Source organism: Sturnus vulgaris, chromosome 2 (genome assembly GCF_052056855.1).
Source record: "Sturnus vulgaris isolate bStuVul1 chromosome 2, bStuVul1.hap1, whole genome shotgun sequence".
Taxonomy (NCBI): Eukaryota; Metazoa; Chordata; class Aves; order Passeriformes; family Sturnidae; genus Sturnus; species Sturnus vulgaris.
The window spans coordinates 48,921,414-48,946,271 of NC_142244.1; positions in this window are offsets into that span (position 1 = coordinate 48,921,414).

Genomic DNA, 24,858 nt, shown 5'->3' on the forward strand with positions numbered 1-24,858 from the left:
ACAGCTTCTATGTGTTGAGTCATGCCCTGAGCCTAAACTTGTGTAGCTTGTTCAGCAAAGAGGGAACCACAGACATGGTGGCAGCTACGGAATATTTGATTTACTCAGGCCTGCTTTGACATAGTCCACAGTACAAAAACAACAGAACATTCTTATCTTACCATTTCCTCCCTAATCATAAAACACATGTATATATTCATTCAGGTCTTTCTGTGTTCTTGGGCAGAAATATTTAAGAGGGATACAGGGGTTTTTATCATCCTCCAAGATTCCCAGTGAAGTATAATTTGAATATAAACATCTGTGTTGTTTGGACTAGTCTTTTCCTACAGGTAGCAGCTCTCCAGTTGACTTTATAAAGCCAACAATTACATGAGACGAACACTATGCAACTCTCATTTAGGTAAAATGATTTAAAGCCGTATGGTCCCATGCCATTTCCTACTATTAGAAAGGAAGTGCATAGTTTCAAGTCTTTTGAATTTGGGCAACCATTTTTTAGGACCAGTAGATCTCATCAGTTCCTCAAAGAAGAATCAACCAAATATAGAAGATGGAACAAAAGATACAAAGTCTTGCTCTTTCCCAGAAGGTGTTTTCCTTCCTCTTTTGTTTTGCCAGCATTACATTTTCTCACCTACCATGGAGGATAAAATCTGCAGCTACTTAACACATTAGACTCAGTGACACTAAAATTAATGCATTTAAATGTGATATTTGTGACTATGTGCCCAGCATGAAAAAAACATTATTTCCTTAGATTCAATTTAGGCCTAAGGGATCCTGAGTACAATTATGGTGTTGACTGGATTAGTAAAATTGCTTAAATATGCAGTGATATTTCATCAGCTATTCCAGAGGCTTCTAGGTTATAGACCTAGTGAAACAGTCTGTGGAAGGGCAGTATGTGAAAAGACGGTTCAGTTATATCCCATCCTAAAAGTAAGCAAAAATATTACGTATTAAAAGCTCAAAATTGTCTGTGGTAGTCATAAAATCAGCTTAAGGAAGCCAATACAGACCTGGTGTAGCAAATGGGAGATGTGAATTAGATAAGACATACAAAAATGCGATTTGGATGTGGTGTGAAAAGATTGAAGCACATCTGTCATACCACAGTTACCTTTCCTAGCTGAGTATACATACAAGCAGGAACTAAAAGTATGTATATATTTAAGTAATGCTGAGTGCTCTGTGGGCAGAACAGAAGGTTCAAAATATAAAATAAGTATTTATATTAATATTCACAAAATATAAAATTAATACATCGCTGAGAAATCTGCTAGTCATGAAAATATTTCTGAAAAAGTATTGCTTTCTGGTACTGTGCTTGATATATAAAATACATAGTATGCAGTGTGCCAACAGCTATCTTCTTGTAAAATCATGTGTTTTCAAAATGCAGATTAAAACCCCTGTACTTAAAATAAAACTGGAATAGAACAGATTACATGGCTCAAGAATAGTCCCTATATTCTACTTGCAAAAGCAATAGGTGCAATAATATTTAATCGAAAAATAAAAATAATTTAATGCCTTTTGAGATTTTTCTCACAGATTTTATTATGAAAGTATTTTCTTGCTTAAACAAAGAACAAGTTGTCCGAAACATGATAGGTTTGGAAAATAAAAGCATCTAGGTATTTCAGTGGGGAAGGGTTTCTCTAGGTTAAATTAGTCATAACTCGTTCTTGGAAAAACATACAAAGAAGGATAAGTCAAATTCTTCTGTAATATGCATGTAGACAAGAACTGCATTTGAAGATTAATTATCTCATTATTTTGCTAATATGCTGTAATTAAGTGAGCTATAGCACTGAAATTACTAAACGTGGGATTACTATTCCAGATTTGAATTAGCTTGTATCTCAGAAATGTTCTACACTACACCTCAGCTTTAGGACATAAGCATAATTAAATTACCACTTTATTTGATGCAGCTGCTTCATAAATTTGCACTTCAAAATAGTTCCATCATTCACCATGTCATTTCCTGTGTTTTTTAATTATTGGCTGGTAAAAAAATTAAACCCAAGTAGTTTAACAATAGCACAGTAGCTTTTCCTTACACTCAAATTAGGCCTAAGGGATCTTGAGTGCAATTATGCTGTTGACTGGATTAGTTCAATTGGTTAAAAATGCGAGGATATTTCATCAGCTATTCCTGAGGCTCGTGGATTATGCCCAAGAAAATGAAGATTTAATTTCATCAAAGTTATTTCAATTATTACTTAAAAAAAAAAAAAAAAAAAGAAAAAGAAAAAGAAAAAAAAAAGGAAAAAAGCTTGGTAGTTACACAAGACTGAGAAGACAGAACTGGCTGAATGAATTATCAGTGGGATTTTTACCATTACCTTCCAAAAAGACAGACTTTCAACCTAATCTACACTTCTAATGTAAGAAACACATGGCATTAGCTTTTGAGGGTGTTCATACTTCACAGATGCTCAACAGAGAATTTGGGTATCTTTTTCTTCCATTCCACTTTCCACTATTTGTGCATAGAACTCCCTGTTAAAGCTGGATACCAAGCCTATTTGAACTTTTGCCTTTTGGAGAGGTTGCATCTTAAAGGGCCATAATATCGTGGCAGTTTGCCACAGATCACTGCTCCTGTAGTACAGTCAGGTACAGGCAGCTGTGCTTGTCTGGTATTTTAATACCTGACTGCTTCAAGTCAGATGTCATTCCAGAGCTATTACCATTACTCAGAAATAGCTGGAATGATAGCTGTAGGCAGTCTACCATTTTCAGGAGAGATATTGGTTTCTTGGTAGTCCTAAAATGTGCAAAGCCATTCTGTAGTATTTCTTCTAGACATGATTTCAATTAGAGGACCTGGCTATCAGTCCCTATTGGCATTCTTTATAATAATCTGCTCTATGCAAATATGCAATATCATTAAAATGACATTATTATTCATGAATACATTTGGAAAATCTCATTCATCATACATCCCTTAGAAAAACTAAAATAACAAACATAAGCAAGATCATCAATCTTTCTGGGATGTCACAAATTAGAAGCATCATGACTAACCATGGTACTTTGCTTATGAAAACATTTATTTTCATTTGTATATTTTTGCGGATTTTGAACCTTTTGAATGCAGTGAACGTTGCCTCGAACTATCAAAATAAATTGTGGATCTTCTCTGCCATTCTCCTGAGGCAACAAACATCCTATCCATATTGCAGGTGGGGAAGCCATCTTCCCACAGGAAACAATTCAGGATGTTTCTGCTGAGGGATTTCTACCTTATAAACTCTATAACATCTTGGTATCATCCAAAGGTCATCCGAATGGAGCAGAATATATACATTTTAACAAGTGGGACAGTAATACTAAGAGACATTTTACAGCTATCTAATACAAGGATAATCTTCCTAAACTATGGGAAAACATTCCTGTATATAAAGTGGGGGGGGGGGGAATAATATTTTTAGTTTGGTGAGTGCTTAATTAAAAACTGTGGGAAATACAGGCAATAAGAACAGATCCTTTCAGAGAAATCTGCCTTCTAAAGAAATTTTATGAGAGAAAATAATAGTCAAGCTTAAATCTTCAGTGGCTATCAATCATCATAGCTCCATCTGTTTGAGTGCCATTATCCCAGTACACATCAATTGTGACTCTGACCTTTCAGTGGCTGGAAACCAGCATGACAAAGAAAGATAGGGAAGTATTCAAACACGTATGTATCATCTCAAACAGAATATGCAGTCTCAGATCAATTCATACTGTTGAAGCCTCGATAAAGGAGGCCTCTTTCAGCATAAATATAAATAAATTCTTATTGCTGAAAACCAGCAATAAATGTGGCAGCAAGACTAACTTCTAGTCTTTTAAGGATGCCACCATGTAAAAACCACCTTACAAAAACTACATTATAGAAGCCTTTGTATTTCTTGAATGGCTTAAATTAATTCCCTTATTGTAACTGTGGAAACCATCTTTCACAAAAAGTAAAAGTAAGCAGCAGGAAACAGCAAACTTAGCTCAGGGGGATTTCAGAGTGCAAATCTCCACCTTAACATCGATTTTTTTAATCTAGCTGAGCTAGCATCACTCCTGAACAATACCACATTTTTTGAGCAGTCTAGTTGTATATCTGTACATAGAATTCACAGATTACAGCAGTGTCTTTCAGAATAAATTAAAACTCCTACAAAACTGAAGTACTGGTTTTTACTTTATCACCGCTTTTTTCCTTTCCTCCCAAGAGAGGTAATTAATTCTATTAAAAGGTGCTTCCATCTATTGTAACTCATGATTGCATACTCATGTCCATGAGCTATATGACCACCAAATCTGTTATAATCAGGTTCTAGAGATCACAACTGGTGCATGTTAATTCATTCCTATACCTCTGTAATAGATGTTGCTCTGTTAATTCTGTGTATTCGATAAAAGAGGTGATGAAAGACATCATGAAATATGCTGGAAAAGTAAAAAAATGCAGTGGCTATAGCTACAAAAGGTACACCATAATGTGGTGTAGAGACTTAATACACTTAATGTAATCTATAAAAAACCTCATCCTGCTCTCACCAGGGAAGCAGACTGTGCTGTATCCTTGATCTATGGAGTCCTTGTGTACTTTAATGTGACCAAACTAAATTATTTCCCCTGCATCTATTTACAATATGCCCAAACAATGACATCTCTGGGTGGACAGCTTGTATTAAGACAAAAAAATACAGGAGGAATGCTGAAAAATCTTAGGCTTATATAAGCACATTCCATAATGTTCAGCACATAAAGCTTTTTCATTTTGCCTCTCATATTCAAAATGACATGGGAAGACATCCAGATCCTAATTTATTCTTCTTCTTAATTATGCTCTACTTGGGCAATGTGGAAGTTAGTGGTTAGTGGTTAGTGGTGAAAAAGTATTTATTTCTAAAAAGCTCCTTTGGAACTGAAACAAATTTCTTTGTTAATGTTTTTATCATCCCCAAAACAAGGAAATTGGGAGGGAGAATATACAACAGATATATTACAGTGTTATACTTTTCTGTCGCTAAAGTATTTTTAATACTTATGTATCAGCTTTCTAAGATGACGAACAGGCAAATTCATTTGTCTTCCATGTCTCAAAGGACATAACAGCATGCTGAATCAGCCCATTAAGCCTCAGTGGTGCACATTTTGCCTTTCATCCCTTTCTACCTCTGATGAACCCTGTGCCGATGGAAGTCAAAATGTGCAAGTGTGTGCAAGAAGAGTGAAAACTTGTTAGATGCTGAAATTACAAAAGAAGAAACATTCAGAAGGAAAGACTCAGCAGCATGCAGTGGCTGAATTCCCTGTCCACACAGCACACAGCCATGGCCACATCCTGCAGTTCATTGGGTCCCAGCCCATGTCTGAGGAGGAATCGAAAGATGTAAAAGACCTTTTACCTTCTCCCAAGCAAACCCAGACTCACCAGGCCTGTAATTGGGCCCAGCCTAAGGACCTGTGCTGCTGCCAATCCCATGTTGCCATATGTCCCCCTTCCCAAGCTGTCCCGTGTTGCCATCTGTCCCCACGCCAGCCCGGCCGGTCAGGGCCATCTGTTTCTGCCTGCCCCATCCCATGGGGCCAGCTGTCTCGCCCCTTCCCGGGCTGCTTCAGCCACACACCTTGTCTGGAGGTACAAATTCCTACCAGTCATGGATAAATATCTGCTAAAAGGGAAGAAAGCATGAGCAGCAGCCTGAAAAAATCAATTTGTGCTGTCTGCATTTCTTAATCAGTGTCTAGTTGGAGTTTCACCATGAAATCTTTTTTGCAAGTCCTCAAAAGTTGCAGAGCTGACATTTTTTGTTAGAACTCAGGTGGTGGAATTGTTACTGGGAGATGGTGGGAATTGTTTTTGCAGCATGCTTTGTTGCTCTGGTGCCATGTAGGAGCCCATGTGGGAACACAAGAAATTTGAAAATCTGTTTCTGAACCTTCACAAAAGCGTGACACTCAGTGTCCAGAGTTATTAAGCTCATCTGCGATGAAGTACCATTAAGGTGGTGACACAAGAGGGTATAAACTCATCTACTGACCAGTTTTTTGGAAAGTCTCAGTCTACAAAGCTATATTTAACCAAATGAGTGGAAAATATGGGAAACACTTTTGAATTCCTATCAAATAACCGTAACCATTTCGTTGCTCATTGTGGGCACTTAATTGTATCTAGATGAGGGATGTGGGGAGAATTTTCCCCTTTCCAGTTACATATTCTCACATCCCTGCTCCCTACTGGGACAAAACGCAAGCATGCACCAGCTGTCCATTCTTCTTCCTTCCTACCTTGCCACAATCTGGTTTTCACAGTTAAGAAAAGTGGAGGTGTGGACTGGACATGAGCCATCATTTTTCCTAGCAGGTAAGTCTAGACATAGCTTATAATACCCTTCATACCAGTTATTTTCCCTCATTTCCAATCTGTAGCACATTTTTACTTACTTATATTGAACTGAGTATTTTCAAGTGTTTCAGTTTGATGGATGCCATGGAGAAATCAGTGTCATTATTGCTGCAAAATATTTAGGGAGGGATTGTTTCAACATTCGGACTGTTTATCCAATAAAATATTTTCCATGAAATAGTGGAAGTTAAAATATGAGATTCGAAATCCCATATACATTGACGTAGGTGCTATAACTTCTGCTGATTTGAGAAGGGTCACAAAGCTACCCTGTGGTAAATATTCTGCTCAGTCTAGCTCTTTATATATCTAATCTACTTACATGCTTCTAAAATTATCAGCAATGTTATCCTGGTACTAAAGATATGAACAGCAATCTGATGCAAGTTTGAATGCTTTATTTCATTGGAAAGTAGAGTGTTAATAAATCAAAGACACAAATAAATGTTTTTCTCAATAATTTTCATTAAGTTCAGGATAGACATCTTTAGTTTAGCTCACAGCTGTGTACTTACTCTGGGGTCTGCAGTAAAGGTTTTGGGTAGTTTTCAGATACTCTTTTGGCTTAAAAAAGCACAAAGAATCTTAAAATGATTTCACAATGTGTCATAAGGAATGATAAGTTGCAAAGACAAACTAAAATTTGTATTTTAAACATTAGTACCACATGCTATTAATGTTAAAAAGAAATCTGCTCTTTAGCAGAAAACCTGACTACTCTGTCCACCTCAAAGCACTAACTTGTTTTTTCAGAAGATTGCTGTGAATGTTGGAATATGGCTCTGTGTAAAGTTACAGTCATGATAAATGCGAGATTCCACTGAAAGCACAGTCTGAACCCAGTCTGTCAAAAAGAGCAAAAAGAATAAGGAATTACCTGTTCAGCGGGATCATATGTTACTACTTATTTCAGTAGGAGACAGTTACAACTGAGCTACTTCAGGTGAAAGCAGGGAATGGTGAAAGAATAACTCACTAGATCAAATGCTGCTTGTAAGCCTGTGGTTAAAGTCTGAACTCAGCCTGAAGTTGGAGCCATTCTGCCTGACACTGCAGCTGAGATCTGGCATCCTTTTCCCCAGCAGTGGGAATCCACAGTACCAGCTATGACAGTTCATTCCCTGGCATGGCAGATACACTGAGCTACATAAAGCATGTGTAGAACATGTGGCAAAGCTGGCATCCTGTTGAGGAGCTTAGTGACACCAACCCAGTGCTTTAGCTGCTTTTGCATCAGAAAACCAACTCAAAGCCAAAGCCACTGCATTCAGAATTTCCTTGCTGTGTGCAGGCAGTGCTGCTGTGGGTCAGGATGCAGGGGGTGAGTGCTGCCTGCCTGCTGCACTGGCAGCAGATTGCACGGCCATGGTGAGATAGAGTTACCCACCAAAGAGCCCATGGTAGGTTTTGATAACATAGGAACAGATGCTATCAAACCCTACCCAATGCTTGTGCAGCTCCAGGGAAGAGTGTGAAAAAGGGAGGAACAGGGGTAAGAAAATCCCAAGATGTAGTAGAGGTGCATTATCGGTCATTCTGCTATGATGAATATGAACAGCAGGTAGTCCATTAAGCCCAGCCTTTTCACTGAACAATTGGAGGTCTGATAGCCATTAGAAGCAGGTCATATTTAATAGCAGTTCACTCCCTCAACTCTTTCTCCTACAGTACATTTAAATGATTCTTTGCCAAGTGAATCAGCTTTGTTTCTCCTGCACAGGTTTGGGAGAGAGGATAAGGAAAGGCATTTATTTTTGCAGAACTGGATCTTTTGTCACCCACTCCCCTCTAAATCTCAACTACTATCTGCTAAGCCAAAATGAACTTTAATAAATGAGCTGAACTCATTAGTTATGTGAAGCTCATGCTTACAGTCATAATGATTTTAAAATGTGTGGCTGCATCTTGAAGAAGAACAGAGCTTGACATAATTTCAGTTATCAAATACTGGTAATTGACACAGAGACAGGCTGTGCTTTACACTGGGTTATAATTAATCCACTTCAGTGACCTCAAAGGCTGCACTTCTGAGAAATCTACCACTTACATTTTGATTCTTTGTCAACTACTTCAACAGACATAAATTACAAATGAGGTACTAATGAAGTATTTCATCACCTGTTTACCTTCAGTGATCAGTTCCCTTACCCTAATTTACAGGAGGCACAATTTTTTTGAAGCTACTGTCAGCTGGAGCTGCCTTTTACTCTGAGCAGTTATAAATTAGCACATAGCTGTGCTTACTCTCACTGGCTCTTTGTTCTTGGTTTTAAAATACTACAGCATAGGAGGAAATTAATTTATATTTAGAAACAGATGGGCAAAAAAAATTGTAATTCTTTTCTTGTCTATTCTTTTATTTAAAGGCTCACTACATGGAAGGAAATTCCCCACTACATAAATACATCAAATCCTACTGCCATGAGTGTGGCTTTGTGTATTTACAGCAGTAGGGCATTCGACTCATTTTGAAATTAAACCCTGCCATATTACCAATCACTTGGAATGATTTTACACGTGTACATGTCAAAGAACCACCTTGGTCTGCCAAGGCATTGCCACTGAAAACCTTACATTATGCCTGCAATGCTCACATAACTGACTAATTTAAAGTGGCAGGGCTCGATTCCCACATGCAGGCTGAAAAAACATGGAGAAAGGGATAATTTGAGGGTGAGTAAGCAACAATTTGACTTTCAGAGGCTGGAAGGTGAGACACAGATGTAGCATCCTGACCTGCTGTTCTGATGCCTGTGGGCTGCTCCCAATCTGCTCCCACTCCTGCCTACATCTCCCCTCAGTCTCTGCAATACATTCCCATGGGTTTGGCACCATCCTCCTCCATGATGAAGGCTCTTTTCTTTCTTAAGCACCATTGCTTTTGCCATCAACTCTTCCTTCCAGCAACCTGATCAGTTTACTTCCCCTTTCTTCTGCCAACACCAGTGATTGTCCTGCCCTGTGTTAGTGTCTCCACTATTTTTTCTCTTTTTGGCACTACCATGAGGCCCTCAGTATCTTTCAATCCAACAAAAGCTAAGTATTTGCCATGTTTTTAAGTGTGAGTGTTCCATATTTTATCAGCTTTCTTAAGTCAGGAAAAAAATTAAGAAAATTTCCTCATATTTTTCCAGCAATCTAAGAAGAGTGAAGAAATTCAATTATTGGGAAAGCTACATGAAATTTGTGAGTTCTGTTTAATTCTAGGCACTTCACATGAAAGCCATTAGTGGACTCACAGTTGGCTGGAGTTCAGGGCAAACACTTTTCAAGTCTGAACCAAACCAGTGAAGGTAGTATGCGACAGATCATCTGGATTTCGTTGTGTGTTGAGGTGAAACAGAAGGTTGCCTGACAAATGAGAGTAGAACAAATTTGTTTATTTTTTGACGAGGTCCTTAATTGGCTGCTTTAGGGAGTGAACTGAAGAAAAGAGACAGAGAAACAGACTCCCATGTTCTGAAGAAGGAGGTAGATGCAAAAGGTGGGGAGAGATGAAGGATCTTGGGCAGTGCAGGGGCCTGTAATACTGCCAGACATGAGGCAATGAAATGTACCTAAACATACAATTCTGTCTACACTCGAAAATTTCCTATAGTAAACAAAGCCACAAGTTACTGCTTACAGAAAATTGTAATCTTTTTCTTGGTGTACTTCCACTGACAAACACCCTTGAAAAACCAAGCTGCAAACCTGCAATACCACATAGCTGGAGCTAGGAAGAGAGTGTAATGAAAGGTCCGAGGAGTTCTTGGGCTCAGCACCAGCACAGAGACCTGGGGCTGCCATACCCCAGGGTCTCAGTGCCACCAGTGGAGAGCAAACAGAGATGCTGCTGGAGCCTTCAGGGACAAATGAAAGTTCCAAGCAGTGTCTAGCAGGTGGGGACTCAAATGCATGTGCTTGGATGGTGCAGATGTACAGACCATGTGCCTTCAGAGGTTTCCTCCTAAGCCTGATTATTCATTCAGGTCCTGGTTACCATAGAGAAGCCACAGTGCAGGTTCCCACTGCACTGGTAACAAGAAATTTCTGAAATAACTTGCTTCTGTGTCAGTTTTGCTCTATCTTTTATAGACTGCAGTGCAGAGGGTAGGAAGGCACTTGAGACAACTCTAGCAGAAGTTATGAGCACTGAATCCCGGACACCCTTCCCCTGATATCTCCAAGTTGGAAACCTGTTGCTGAGATTCATTGCTCTGCATAAGGCAGGATCTGCTCCACTATCATTGCTCCTTGGAAAGTATGGGAAAATAAAAGGCTGTGTTTGTCTTTTAAATGTTCTGTTTCCTGGACCTCACCACATCTCCTCTGCCTCTCTCAGCAGAGCTGATCACCTCGCAGACTGTTCAGGGCTGATCATACCTGGTGCAATAAAAAATGGGTGTCTTGGGGAAAAAAAAGTCTGAAACAAAAAGCGTCAGAAAGACCCCATGCACTAACAATTTCCATAGGTTTACATAACTAATTGCTTTTCTATACAAGGGGAAAAATAGTTATTACTATAGCAATTATCACAATATGCAATAGCTTTTTTAAAAACAAGCTGTACTTTTTTGCAGGTACAGATACATCATGAGGACACATATATTTTTCTTTTGCAGTTTTGCAATAGTTGTAACCAACATATGGAGGATCCAGTATTTTCCTTTTCAGTGCTGATGGGATGCTGGATTTTGTGGTACTCCCTTTTATTATCAAAAATTTAACTGATGGGGGATATGATGGAAATTAATTATATAAACTTTCAAAGGTAATGAAAGAGGGAGATGACAGTGAGGAGTGACTGTCCCTTTTCAGGAGTGAGCAGGGCTACAGAGTAGCTTAAACCTGTCCCATGATGACAGACTGAAAGAGTTTGGGTTGTTCAGCCTGGGGAGGAAAACACTGGGGAACAGAAGCTATAGCAACTTTCTACTACCTAAAGGAGGTTACAAAAGAGAAGAAGAGGGACTTTGGACAAGGACATGTGGTGATAGAACAAGGGGGAATGACTTTAAACTGAGTGAAGGCAGGTCAAGATTAGATAAAGGGGAGAAATTCCTTACTGTGAGTGGTGAGTCATAGGAGCAGGCTGCCCAGAGAAGCTGTGGATGCTCCATCCCTGGAAGTGGTCAAGGCCAGACTGAATGGGGCTTTCAACAATCTGGTCTAGTGGAAGGTGTCCCTTCCTGTGACAAGGGAATGAAACTAAATTATCTTTGTGGTCCCTCCATCCATCCCCCAGCTCATGCATCTCCTTTTCTTATAGATAATCTCATGTCAAGTTGAGATGCAGCTGAAGTCTGTCTACAGCTGCCACCTACTTCATTCTTAGCACTGTGCTGGTACCCATGAGAAGTCCAGCATGACAGGAAGAAATTACTGGTCACAAAATATTATTTTGCTGCATTTTCATTCCATCCAGTGGACACGGGCAGAAGGCAAACTTGGCCCGGATTGGTGAAATGTGTCTTTCCTTGTGGGCTGTTAGACTGGGCTTTGTGCTTTACACTGGCAGATAAGACTAGTGCAGGCATGCAGGTAGAAACATGGGACAGATGATCTGTTGACAGTGCAGAAGTGAAGCAAAAGCTACAATATCCTTCATATGCAGACAGAGATATGGTGATATCCTTTGATGCTTTGTAGCTTCTGGACCTACCTTGAAGGAGAGAATTGTAAGGGCTGCAGGGGAAAGAAAGTCAGATTTAGAGAAATAGTTGGGGTCTGGTGTGCTTCCAGAAGCTTGGACAGGATTAAACAGCACACAGATTTCATATGCATCTGCAAAATCATTGAGTTGTTATTCTCTATTTTACTGATTTTTTTGGTAGTGATGTGGCATTGTGCAACATCTTACTCTCAATATAATCCCCAGGACTGATTGAATTTTAAAGACAAACAAAAAGTTGTTATTATAGGTTTAAGAGCAGTTTGTGTAGAAGAAATCGAAAAAAATAACTTGCGGCCACCCCCAAAGTCTGCATGGAAAAACTCCAAGCAACTAAAACAATTTGGGTAAATCCAAATTAATCCTTTTCTTGCCCAGCTCAAAATATTTGAAAACACCCAAATTTCTTGTAAAGATCTGTCTACCTTTCATAGGATTGAAACTCAGCAAAGAGCTTAAGTCCATATTAGATTATATGCACATGCTCGAGTTCCCTACTGAATCGAAGCCTAAATTTGTCGTCCCTCCCAGCTTTGCGATTGTTACACAATTTCATTGTCAACCTGATTTTTAAAAAAAAACCTATGAAAAGTGACAGAAAGCAGAAGACTATGTGTCTGTTTCTATTTTAATAATTACATCTGCTTAGAAATTTTAATTACATAGTCATCAATTCTCGTTCACCTAAAATCCTGGCTAGCTAATTTTAATGAAGTAATTTTTACTTTCCTCAGTCCTATTGCTCACAAAACTGGCAAATGTACATTTGTTACGAGTCAAGAATTATCTGAGAGGTAAATTTCATATTAATGGAACTAATGTGCTTTCTTTTAAAACAGCTTTGGTTATTTCATTGCTTACCATAATTTAGGACTTGGCTGCATAACGAGTGTTGCACTTTGGCAATTGCTGAAATGGTCTGTGTGTGGTCAAGACAGCTGTGTCTGTTGTTGCTGAACATAATGCTGACTTAAGTAACCAGTATCCGCTTCAAGTAGGATTTCAAACCTTTTTGCTTTCTTTCGTTAATACCAGGTTACACAGACAGAGAAAAGGGGGGCCAGTGCTGACCTGTCTTTCTTGTTGTTCTCCCATCTGAACGGCAGCAGATAGAGCAGGAGCAGATTGCAATCTCTGCCTTCAAACCTTCAGCGATGAACAGCAGCTGAGCAATTTCAGGATGTTGTGTTTTGGGGTTCATCTCCCCATCTGACAAAATGCTAATCCTCAAATGACTTCAATTTCCACTTCCAAAATGTTCTGAAGAAATCCCATGCTGTCTGGTGCAACGCTTTGGTCTTTGAGCTGCACAGAGGTGGTCTGATCCCTATCTCACTGGGAACTGGGAAACAATGTCACCCAAGTCAACATGTAAGTAGTATATACAATATCTAAACTTGGCATGAGGGGAAAATTGCCCCGTGATTACACCACTCAAGGAAGTGCTTTTAAAGCTAAGAAGAGAGATGGGGATCAAACAGATATGAAGGGCTTGAAGGCAGCTGTGCCAGCTGAGGAATTCATGCCTGAACAACAGCGGGCGGTGGCTCTGCCTTCCCAGGCAGGCTGCACCTCTGTCCGTGTCCCGCACACGCACACATCCCAGGGAAAAGCGCTGCCCGCCGGGATGGAGCCGAGCCTGCCTCTGCACACCTTGCCCGCTTCAGGGCCCGCCTGGCACCCCGTGCCTCCCGGGGAATGCAGCTTCCATCGCCGAGCCCCTTTTCCCAGCATGACCTCCCCGCCGAGGGGCCCGAGAAATATTGTAATTTATATGTAAATGAGGTGCAGAATATGCACAGACGAGCTGCACACGCATTGCTCCAGTGGATTCCACCACGCAGACTCTGGTTTCTATCAGAAGCGTACACAGATGGGGTTTCTGCAGATTAAAGAAACCAAGATGTGATTGCTTTTAAAGAATGTACCTACTGATACAATGCTGAGAGAAAACAGGAAAGCGCTAAGTATTTGAGTCTTAAAATAACACTGCTTTTTCTAGTCATGAAATATTTTGAGCTATACCTCCAATTGCACTTACAAACATTTAGCCATTATTCAGGGAATATGACTGTTGAGGTTTATTCCAACACATTCCAGAACACCCTTGTAAGATGAAATTTAACATCAAGTGAACAACGTGTCCTACATAAACCCTTTTTTTAAAGCAAATAGGGGGGGAAAAATCAAGTCTTGTTTTAAATTAACCTTTCAAGGTCATGTTGAGATGAAGCCATTTCAATATATATCAAAGGGGTATAGAAATGTGCAGCTTAATGAAATGTGTTCTTATACAGTAAGAATATGTCCTCATTTTACATGGTTCAATCATATACAATAAACACATTTTCAAAGGTGACCTTGAAGCTACCATCCACATTTCTTAAATATTTGTCTTACAATTGAATCCGTGCAAATGTATGTGTGAAGAGCTTAATTTTTTTTTTCTCTAAACAAATAATGCAAATAAATTCTTTGTTATAAAAGACATAAATCAGTTTATTTCTGTTGGTTTCACTGGACCTACCGCAATTTGCTCTAGCTGAAAATCTGGCCCTGATTCTTTAATCCACAGATATACTTTGTCATTGCAGTTTATATAAACATGAGGTCAGCTAGTACTTCCAGACCCAAATGAACTCCTTGATAGTTCAAACTCAAACTTCAGTTTTAAATCTGAATTTTGCTGTCATCATTTATCTTACAGCTGACCACAAGCAGACAAAGAGCGTTGCTGGGTTTTGTGGTGTGGTTTTGTCTGGGGATTTTTAAATGTAAGTAAGCACCCTGTTTTTCTCCAGGCACAAAAATTTAAGTGACCCATTAAAAGTTAGCTTAGCTGAGTGTACTTTTCTTAATAAGCTTTGAAAGAGCATTCAGTAATAGCCCAAACAAACCTAGCATCCAACAGATTCTCATTGTTTGAGTCAATCCACATTATAAATTGTGCATAATGTCTTTTTTACAAATAGGACTATTTTCAAGCTGTGAGAATGCAGGAAAGGAAAGGAAATAGGTGATTTTCTCTTTCATTCCATAATTTAAAATGCACACATGAGGCTGGACAGGATATAAGTCTTCTTTTAATGTGCAAAGACCAGCCCATAAGAAATTTGAAATAAAACAGTTATTCTCAAATGTGGTTTCAAACACTGGTATTTTATACACAATGTCAGTATTATTAATTTTGTCTTGCATTTCCCCAAATAATTCAAACTACTTTGTAGTCAAAACAGTCAGAAACATAAACTTGGTTCATTACTGCACAGCTACATGGGAATGAAATGCAGAGGGCATTTCATGGTGGATAGCCTTGCTGAACACATTAGAAGAAGAGAGAAATACTTAATCCTCTTAAAACTATGGGGAGAATTTCAGTTGGCAAAATGGTCATACTGGAATTTGACCATATGCTACCAACACCTCGATGAAATGCCCTAAAATGCAGTTTCTCAGGAATGAAACAGTTGACTACTGTATTGAGATGTGAGAGAAGTGTAAAATAATAAATAGTCTAGAAAATAATATGAGGTGAAGACTGAAAGTAGTAATGATAGTACTACCCTATACTTTCAAAGTACTTTTTATCTGGGAATTTCAAATTAATTTTTACATATGTAGTGCAATAAGAGACAGATATTATGCCAGTGTTACAGAGGAGTAAACTGAGGCATAGTAAATTTGCACCTCTTGCTTTAGGCAACACAGATGGTTAATAGGAATGCAGGGGATATAATTAGTAATTCTGTATTATACTGTGCTACTTTAATCACAAAACCTTCTTGTCTATGACGTACTTCTTATCCATTTGGAAAGACTCATATGAAAATTGCAGGCACAAACCTATAAGGACTTTCCAAACCCTTATGCAGATTCAGGCTAAGTCTGGGTCCTAAATTGCTGTAAGCACCTGAGCCTGAGTCTTGCAAAGCCAAACTGAAAGAAACTCTGAACTTGTTTCCACACAGCACATCACTGAGGTACTGTCTAGTTTAAGAACACAGCTTACAGTTGATCCATTCTAGGTTCACTTGATATCCATGAAATATTATCATGCTGGAAATGAGAAATTTTCCTGAGACACAAAATACTGTACTACATTTTATTTCTGGAATGTGTTTTCAGCTCTATCCATGTTGTGTGCTTTACTCTAGATGACCACCTTCAGCAGTGGTCTAGAAGTTCCTCTGCTGCCTAGAAGCTGAAAAATGAGATCTACAGATCCCTTCAGAAATACTGCCCTTCATGGAATAATAGATGAGTTGTCATTATGCTTTGGTGTGGAAAGTTGCTGTCAGACTTGGCAGTTCTGACTCCAAAAATCAAGCTTTGAGGTTTTCCTTAATGTTGAGGCTTATGATATAAATACAAAAGCAAAGATTAAGTTTTATAGGTAGTTTACCAGACTAAACATAGTTGTGAAAACTGTTAAAAAAGAAAGATTCCAAACATAGCAACAACATCTACAGTGAAAAAAAAAGAAATTTAGGAACTGCTGTCTACCAGCTCCACCACATGGCAAAGGAGTAATTTACAGTTTTCTTTCTAGAAGGAAGGTAATTTCAATCAAAAATCTTAGTCTGCCTCAATTTCTTCAACAGACACTTCTTCAGTAGAGGGGTCCCAGACAGTAAAACTGTGCCAAAGGCACAAGTGATTTTAAACCAGTATATCATGGCCTGCCAGAGCAGACAGTCATATTTTGATGAAAAGCTGCAGGGTTGGAAACCACGTTTTCTTGCTTGCGTGTGGGATGGTAGAGATTGATTTCTTCTTGGAGCTCCTGTCCATAGTTAAAGCAGAAAATCCCTGGCTCCAGGGCAGACAGACGAGACCACAGGGAAACTGGTATTACAGGGTTATCCTGCTGCTACTGCATGAGCCCACCAGTCCTTGGATTTTCCATGTCCTGTTGTACTTTGCAATGAGAAGAAGAGTACAAGAGTACTCTACTCTCTACTACGAGAGTAGACAGACATTCCAGCCATGGCCTCACTTGTGTCACTTTCCCTGGAAATAAAGCAGACTCCATAGAGGGAACTTGCCTCTGCATTCTGAGGTACACCCAGCCCATTCCCATTACCTTCATGACAGTAGAGTTTCTTAGTGCAGAAGACAGGTTAATCTATCTTATGAAAAATATTTAAAGTATTAAACTCCTTACTTACCAGAATACAATAGTCTTGATTGGCCCAAGAAAAACCACCAGACAGATGAATGAAGTACACTTTTCCTTCTCTTTTCTGTAAAAAAAAGAAAGAAAAAGTACTGCTACAGTACTTGTGTTTGTATAAGTTAGTCTTAGATACTGTGTTCCTTGGTGTCTATATCTAGGGAAAAGTTATATTTGATTCATTTGGAAATACCACTTTGTGACAAGAAACTAATTAATATGTAAAGTATGTCGTGAAACGGACTCAAAATGACGAGTGTTGTATAATCATCGTAAGCAGAAACTGGAGCTGACTCACCAGCTTTTTCAAAGTCTCTCAAAGTTTTTGCTTTTCAAATATCTCATGGCAATAACAGGAGCTGTCAGATTATTGGTCAGTAGCTGCAGACTTCTGACTTAGTAAATACAGAAGTTTCTGCAGCACTGCTTCGATCTGCTTTCACCTGGCACTATCCTAGCTCATGAAGCATGGTATTCTTTAAAGAAAATATTTTTAAACTGAAGCACCAGTTGCATGCAAACCTTTCGTGTCTTCATGGTTTTTTTTGCAAATAGCTCTGCATTTCTAATATAATCTCAGTAAGTGCATTCTAAGAAATTTTTCAAATTTTGAACAAACTTTAATTGTTCAGATTGTGATACAAGATATTTATCCAGCTATTTCTGGCACTAGAATATTCATGAGAGAACTCAGACAGTGTACAGAGCTGGTGTTTTAAGAAGCATGGGCTCACCAGAGAAGTCAGAGAATTAGGATTCCTAGATTTATCTAATGCAAGGCAGAAATTCACATGTCAGTGAGAAAAGTCTGTATGCTCGTGTGCCCCCATAAAAGCACAGCAGGGTGTCTGAGAGGCAGGACATGGGGAAAGTTACAAGACTTTGCAAATCACCAGGTTTTGATAATTACTCTCTTGGCTTCTAGGTGTATTAGACTTCCCTGGCCACGGTTTTTCAACTCATTCAACAGTCATCTGCTTTCTCTAGGCAGTGATTTTTCATTGACTAATCATTCACAAGTTACCGTGAAATAAGCAGCCTCATAAACTTAACTAATATTTGCTTTAAGATAGTGCAGGAGAACCTGCCCCGTGGGGGATGAAGTAGGAAAGCACACACAGAGTAGGTGGGTGTGTTTCCACATCTGGAGATAAGGACACAGTGATAAAAGTGGTCACAAAACACTGGCATTTTTAAAATGAGTAACTTGAACATATCAATTTAAAGAGAAGTGTAAAATTATTCTAGTTCCACTACAAATTGCCTCTACTAGATCCAGATCAAATGCTGGGATTTATTATTTTCCAAAGTGTCTTTTCATTCCAAGTTCTGTGCTTAATTTTGTGATTTTTTCTTTCAAATCAAATTGCTTCCCTTTAGTAGTTTATTCTAAGCTTCCACGTGGGGTTCCACATTGCTTTCTACATCATTTGACACTTTGTCTGCTCACTGCTTTGCAAAATAAAAAAATAATTACTGATTTCACAGTAAATTTGATCTCATAGTCTTTTTAATGAACAATTTATTTTTGTTGGTTCTGTTTAGTGCTGTTCTGGGATGGCATAAAATCACATGCAATGTGGAGAGTGGTTTAAAAAAAAGAAACTTTGTACTTTGGCCTGGCTGTTCAATTTTCAGAGTGCAGTAATCATTATGATGGATGTGGGAAGAGAAATAATGAGCCCCTTTACTTTATTTCTTTGCAGTCCATGAGTGGAAGCCATGAAGCTTTTCAGTCTAATCATTCTTCACATCCATCCTTGATAAAATTCTCAGCAGTCAGCACAGATTTAAGAAGAAAAAAAGACACTGCCTGTCCTGTTTTTTGACATTTGGAAAGTTTTAAGCAATACTGCAGGTGGGAAGATGGTCACAAATGTATTTCATTTGTCATAATTTCTCTCCAGATTTTAAAATGAAAAATGTAATGCAAGCTCTGACATCCGAAAATATTTTGGAGCCCTGAAAAACTGAAAAACTGAGACAAAACAGAACATGCAAAATATGTTTTATTTTTGCAGAAAATATTTATGTGAAATCAAGATTTTACTTTTGATTAACTGTTTACAGGTGACTGCATCTGCAGTTCTGGAATGCCATGATATGCTGCAATATATTGAAGAGCAAATTTAGAATATTCATAGTCTGAGTATTGAAAAAATTAGGGAACTGAGACAAAAAGGGGAAGACATCAATCAGCAGAACAGATGGGTCTATGTTTTTATTTGTCACTTAACCTATCTAACGCTAAGTTGAAGAGACTCATAATTCTGGTTATCATCTAGACAAAATTGTGAAATTCTGTTTCAAGTAAGACCTGTTCCTGTAGCATTTTTCAGTGGGTCTTTGGGTACAGGATGGGCTGCTACAGGAAAAGAGAAAATTGTACTTTTAAGGTTAAATACTCCAATGCAGGAGTTTACCTTTCAAGATTTATATATAAACACAAAAATTAAAATGCTACACTCTAAAAGAAGCACCTTATAATAAGCATCCTGAGGTATGCAACGTGCCGACAGACACTTTCCTTCCCTTGAAATGCTTTTAGTCCTTCTCCCACCAGGATGTGACAGGCTGACATTTGGAAGGGACCTTTATCACGGGAGCCTGCTGCTACCTCCAAACCTGCTGCTGCTGCTGCTGTCGGTGACAAAGGAGGCTGGATACTCTCACAGTCAGTTGCTGCAATCCGTCATGTCTGAGATTTGCAGACTGGGTTTTATTCCAGAGGATTTTGGTGCTCCCCACAAAGCCCAGCTCTGGGGCTGGCTACTGCAGCCACGGGTCCAGTCCAGAGGCTGGGATTACCCTGGTGGCAGGGTGGGATGGTGGATGGCATGCGTGGCTGGGCTGGGGCTTTTCATGCCTTGGAGAGGAAGCTGCTACCAAAATCATCAGCTCAGTTCTGACCATGACAAAGCCTCTGCTTGAAGGTAATCTCGGAGACAGGAAGGAGGTGAGGGAAGCATCTGCAAGGGGTCCGGAGCAATGGGCACTGTCCCAAGGGGAGAGATAGGCTGGACTGTCACACACCACACGGATGTGAGGGAGCTTTACAGAACAGCTACAGCATGGAAGAAAGGTTTCAGGATGGGTTACACTGGGGAGAGCAGAAGTTGTGGTCTTCCTGGTGGTGTCCTTAGTGCCCTCAGAACTGAATGGTTATAGAGGACTGCAGAGAGAGCTTGCCAAGCTGGGCAGTGCATCATGAGTAGGGCTTTCTCCTGCTTTTGGGACTACCAGCACCACATCCTCAGCTGGCTGAACCAGCTCAGTCTCTCACCCAGATGTGTGGTGGTCACGTGTTTTGCCTTGTCAGCATCTGTTGGTCTAAGGGGATGGGGTTTGTCTTTTATATGGTATGGAGCTAAAATCAGAGCTAATGTCAGAGCTGATGATTCTGTTTTAGCGAACAGAGAGGAATAAACCCTTAACAGACAATTCATCTGACCTATCTGATGTGTAGAGGGAGTCAACAGCACAGCAGCAATAGCATTAAGGGAAGTGTAGGGCAGTGTGGGCTGAGCATGGAATGCAGCTATTGGGAAAGACAGCCTGTCAGAGGGAGAGCTCTGTATGATGTTTATGTGAATTTTAGCCCCTGATTTTAATGTCAGTCCTTATTTGCTGAGGAAATTTAAGTCCTCACCAGGTGCCAACCTGCCAGCCAGCTGTAGCGATATATTATCCCCAGTTTTGGTTCTGCTCCAAACTAGCAGGTTTCTGACGTACAGCATATATTGACAAAGCACAACTTTCTGAGCAGCACAAGAGTAGCCACACTTCATTAGCATGCCAAGCATGCACACACAGAGCCCTTCAGAAATGTTGTTGGATGGGAGGAAATTCAGTACAAATACATCAGTAATTAATAAAACAAGAAATGCAGAGAGTGGGTAGGCTGGTCTTTGCAATACACACAGTTTGCTGGACTGACTTCCAAAGTGTTAGTTGAAACAGGCAAAAGGTCAAGAGAGATAATTTTTAGGTAAATAAGACATGAAAACATTTTGATGATCACATACAGAAAAAAAGATAATTTCTTTGTACCCAACTGTGGTTTTAATATAGGCTCAACAGATCAGTCTTATCAAAGAAGTGGTGAAAACTGACTGCAGCTACATACTGGCCACATTCTCAAGCAGCATCAATCTCTGTATCTGAACATCTCACATGACTTCAAAGGAAAACATAAGCCCTTCCTCCCTTTGCATCATTTATAGGGATTTGCTTTGGGTTTTATTTTTTCAACTAAAGGCAATTATGTTGGAAGGTCCACATCAAAGAAAATGCCAACCTTAGGCCTTTTTGCACTATCCAGGACAGGGAGTGCAATGGATATTCATCTATTTAGGATATCCCATCACATGCACTGGCCAGAGTATGTTTCACAGTATTAATGGTGATGAGGTTAAAGCCTGTCGTTTCTTAGAAAACCTGGGTATCATCATAACCAGCTGTTCTGATTTGCTGACTATTTATTAACATCTTTAGTAATTATGCATGGCAGATTTCATGAGAACACAATCATACAGCTTGTGTAAATTAATGCCCTCAATAAAACTTGCCTAGGCTTATGCACTTAGCTCCTTTGTTCAAGTGTGTTTCTCCCGTTAAAATATTTAGCTATTGCAGGCATCTGCCCCCTCTCAGGCACAGACTGTGCACATTTTCTTTGCTTGTTCTGCATGAGAAGCTCTCATTGACCCAAATAAGGGCTCAGTGCATGGGCCATATGCTAAGACTATGGAAATTGCTTTGAGAATATGTTGATTTTCCATACCCACATCGTAACTGCAGTGTGAGTGTCACTGCTGGATTGTTTTTTTGCACATGGATAAAACTGCAACACTGGGGTCAGTGGAAGTTTTGTCTCTGAGTAAAATGAGATCATGTCCATTGCCCCTTGGGAAGCTCCAAGCTGCCTCTGATTCCTCTGACCAAGAGTGTTATGCGAAGTCCTGAGGACTCTTCTCAGGCCAGATGTCCCCAGGGAAAGGTCCTCATCACCTAGCTGGAAGGATCTCAAAATAATGCCAGTTCACTTTGCTTGTCCACAATCTCCTCACATTTCACAGTGAGTACATAAAGACTTAGGGTGAAGCCTTTCCTGAATGCCTGGTCAGGTATGGTCTAGGTGACATAATTCTTTGCATAACAATATAGGAATTATCTCACCCTTGCTTTCACTGTCTGAAGGTTGAGCATCCTGCATACCTCAGTTTGTGTAATCCTCTCTGTATTAAGTGAGGAGATACAAACCCCATCTCGGGGTTACTCATCCCACCTTTAGCTAAGAATAGCAGAATGTAGCAAAGAAAATTTCATCTGTATGTACAATTATTCAATTCAGAAATTACTTCAGAACCTGCTTTAGAAAATGCCCTAGGTTCACTACTAGATCTTATCCCTTTCCACTTGGCCCACTCTGCCCAAATTTCAGTTTGAATGGGTATATAAATCCAGTTTTGAAAAACATTGTTGTAGCAGGGAGGGTACTGCCTTACTATGGAGTGTTGAATAATATCATTGCTTATTCTCAAACTATATCCATGTTCTGTCTGGGAGAGGGTTGCCTTACATTAAAATAATTCCTTTTTAAACAGTTTGCTCTAAGCTCAGCAGGACTAAGTTATGCATTCAGCAATGTACTCTGTTAATCCGCTGTTGTGACATCTTGTTTCTAGTTCTGTAAGCCTACACCCATGTGTACACAAACACATGCACACTTAGGCACACACATTTGCAAAACATGTCCATGGATCTCAGTGCCAGAGCATCAGCCCGGGAGAGCGGCTTTGTTTTTCCACAGATGCACTTCAACATTTTTGCAGCAAGCCAGAGCTCCCCACCAGCTGTGCCACAGCAGCAGACTCCTGCCTCTGGCAGAGCACAGCCCTGTGAGCCATGGGGGCAAGAGGGGAGCTCCTGCTCACATGAACGCCCGGGGCAACTCACTGAGATGGGGACTGCCCACCAGGACATGGGCAAAACCACTCTCCCACTTCACATCAGACAATGCCAAGTTCCTTAGCCTTGCTATATTATTTCAGTTTCGTGTTTCTACTGGCCATAGATTTCGCTTGCCATAACCTCTGCTCAAAAAGAGTGAAGGGTGCACAGAGAATACAGCAGCACATGTGTCTGCACTCCCTTTGTAATGATGCAAATGATGATGCAAAGTGAAAGACAAGGGCAAATTATGCACCTTGGGGCAGGCAACATTGATTAATTGCTGACATAAACAGCCTGATTAACTTAGTAAGATTGTAATCAGTTCTCAAGCCTTTTGTTTGCACAACAGTAAATCAAAGGAAAGTGAAAATGCAGAAATTAGATTTGTATGTTTCTGTATGTCTGTATATACATATACAAAGATACATCTCCACAGCATAGGTAGAAGGGAGGAATAAGTATCAGCAAGGAAAGCCTGCTGTTTTTCCTTACGTTATCAAATGTGTAGACAAACCTGTGATTTATTTTCCATGTTTTAGATGCGACTACTCAGTGTGTGCTGTGCAGCTGTGACATAAAACTTCTTTCAAAGACTGCTAACGCTAAAGAAAGATATTGCAAATATGTGACCTGTGCTCTAGTTTTGTAAAATATTTTTCTAATTTCATCGCTCCAGGATAGAGCTTTATAACTTAAGCCAGAATCGTTGAAAAATGTTGCTGCTTTGCTACTGCAGGCAAAATCTGTACAGAATAGGATTTGTAATATATACAAACTCTCAGACAGTTCCTTTAAACCCACGGAAACTCCTATAATAGAGTTTTACTGAAGTCCAAAATAAGTCCTGGCCAAAGTTTTTGCTGAATATGTTGAATTCTAAAGCAGGCCTGGGTCTCAGCATGATTTTCCTACTGTCTCCTGAACAAAAACCACCTTATATTCCACCCAGGAGCATAACCCATAAAACACGCACAATAAGATGTATAGAAATCCATCTCTCCCAGCCTAATGAATTTAATCAAGATCAACAGTTGTGTGAGATCAGTTTTGGCAGAAACTTGTGCAGGTGCAGATTTCTATTGTTCAGTCAAACCATTGAACAGGAGCTCTCTTGTGCTTGAATAACCTCTACCTTTCTTTCCGACATTTTAATGAGTGAGCAGTGTATGTTTTAGACGGAATACCGTGCATGGCACAAAGCACACACACCATAGCATTCACAAGAGTGGATTTTTGGAGAATTTTTGAAAGTCAATATACAGTCTCCTGTCCTATATCTCTCTTAGCTGTAGATTCTGAATAAGAAGGATGTTACCTGGGTAAGGAGCGTGTGTAGGCAGGAGAAAACACACAGAAAATGTGAATGACAACATTCCACCCCCAGTGAGGGTGTATCCACGTCATACTGCATCCAGTGTTCTTACCAGCTAAAGAAGACATTTGCAGCCAGGTATCTCCCGTTTTCTTCCTTCTCCTTGCCTTCCAGCACTGTCACTACATCCCATTGGCAGTTTCCTGCCACTGCTATATAGATATATTAGAGCCCATTTTCTCAGTACAGCAGCAGAAATCAAGGTTTTGGCAAAAACGTTCCCAGCTGCATCTTGCTTTTTCTGGGGCTTTTATGCACCCAAATGTCCTAAGGAGTTAGGGGAGTTCCTCAAAAGAGAG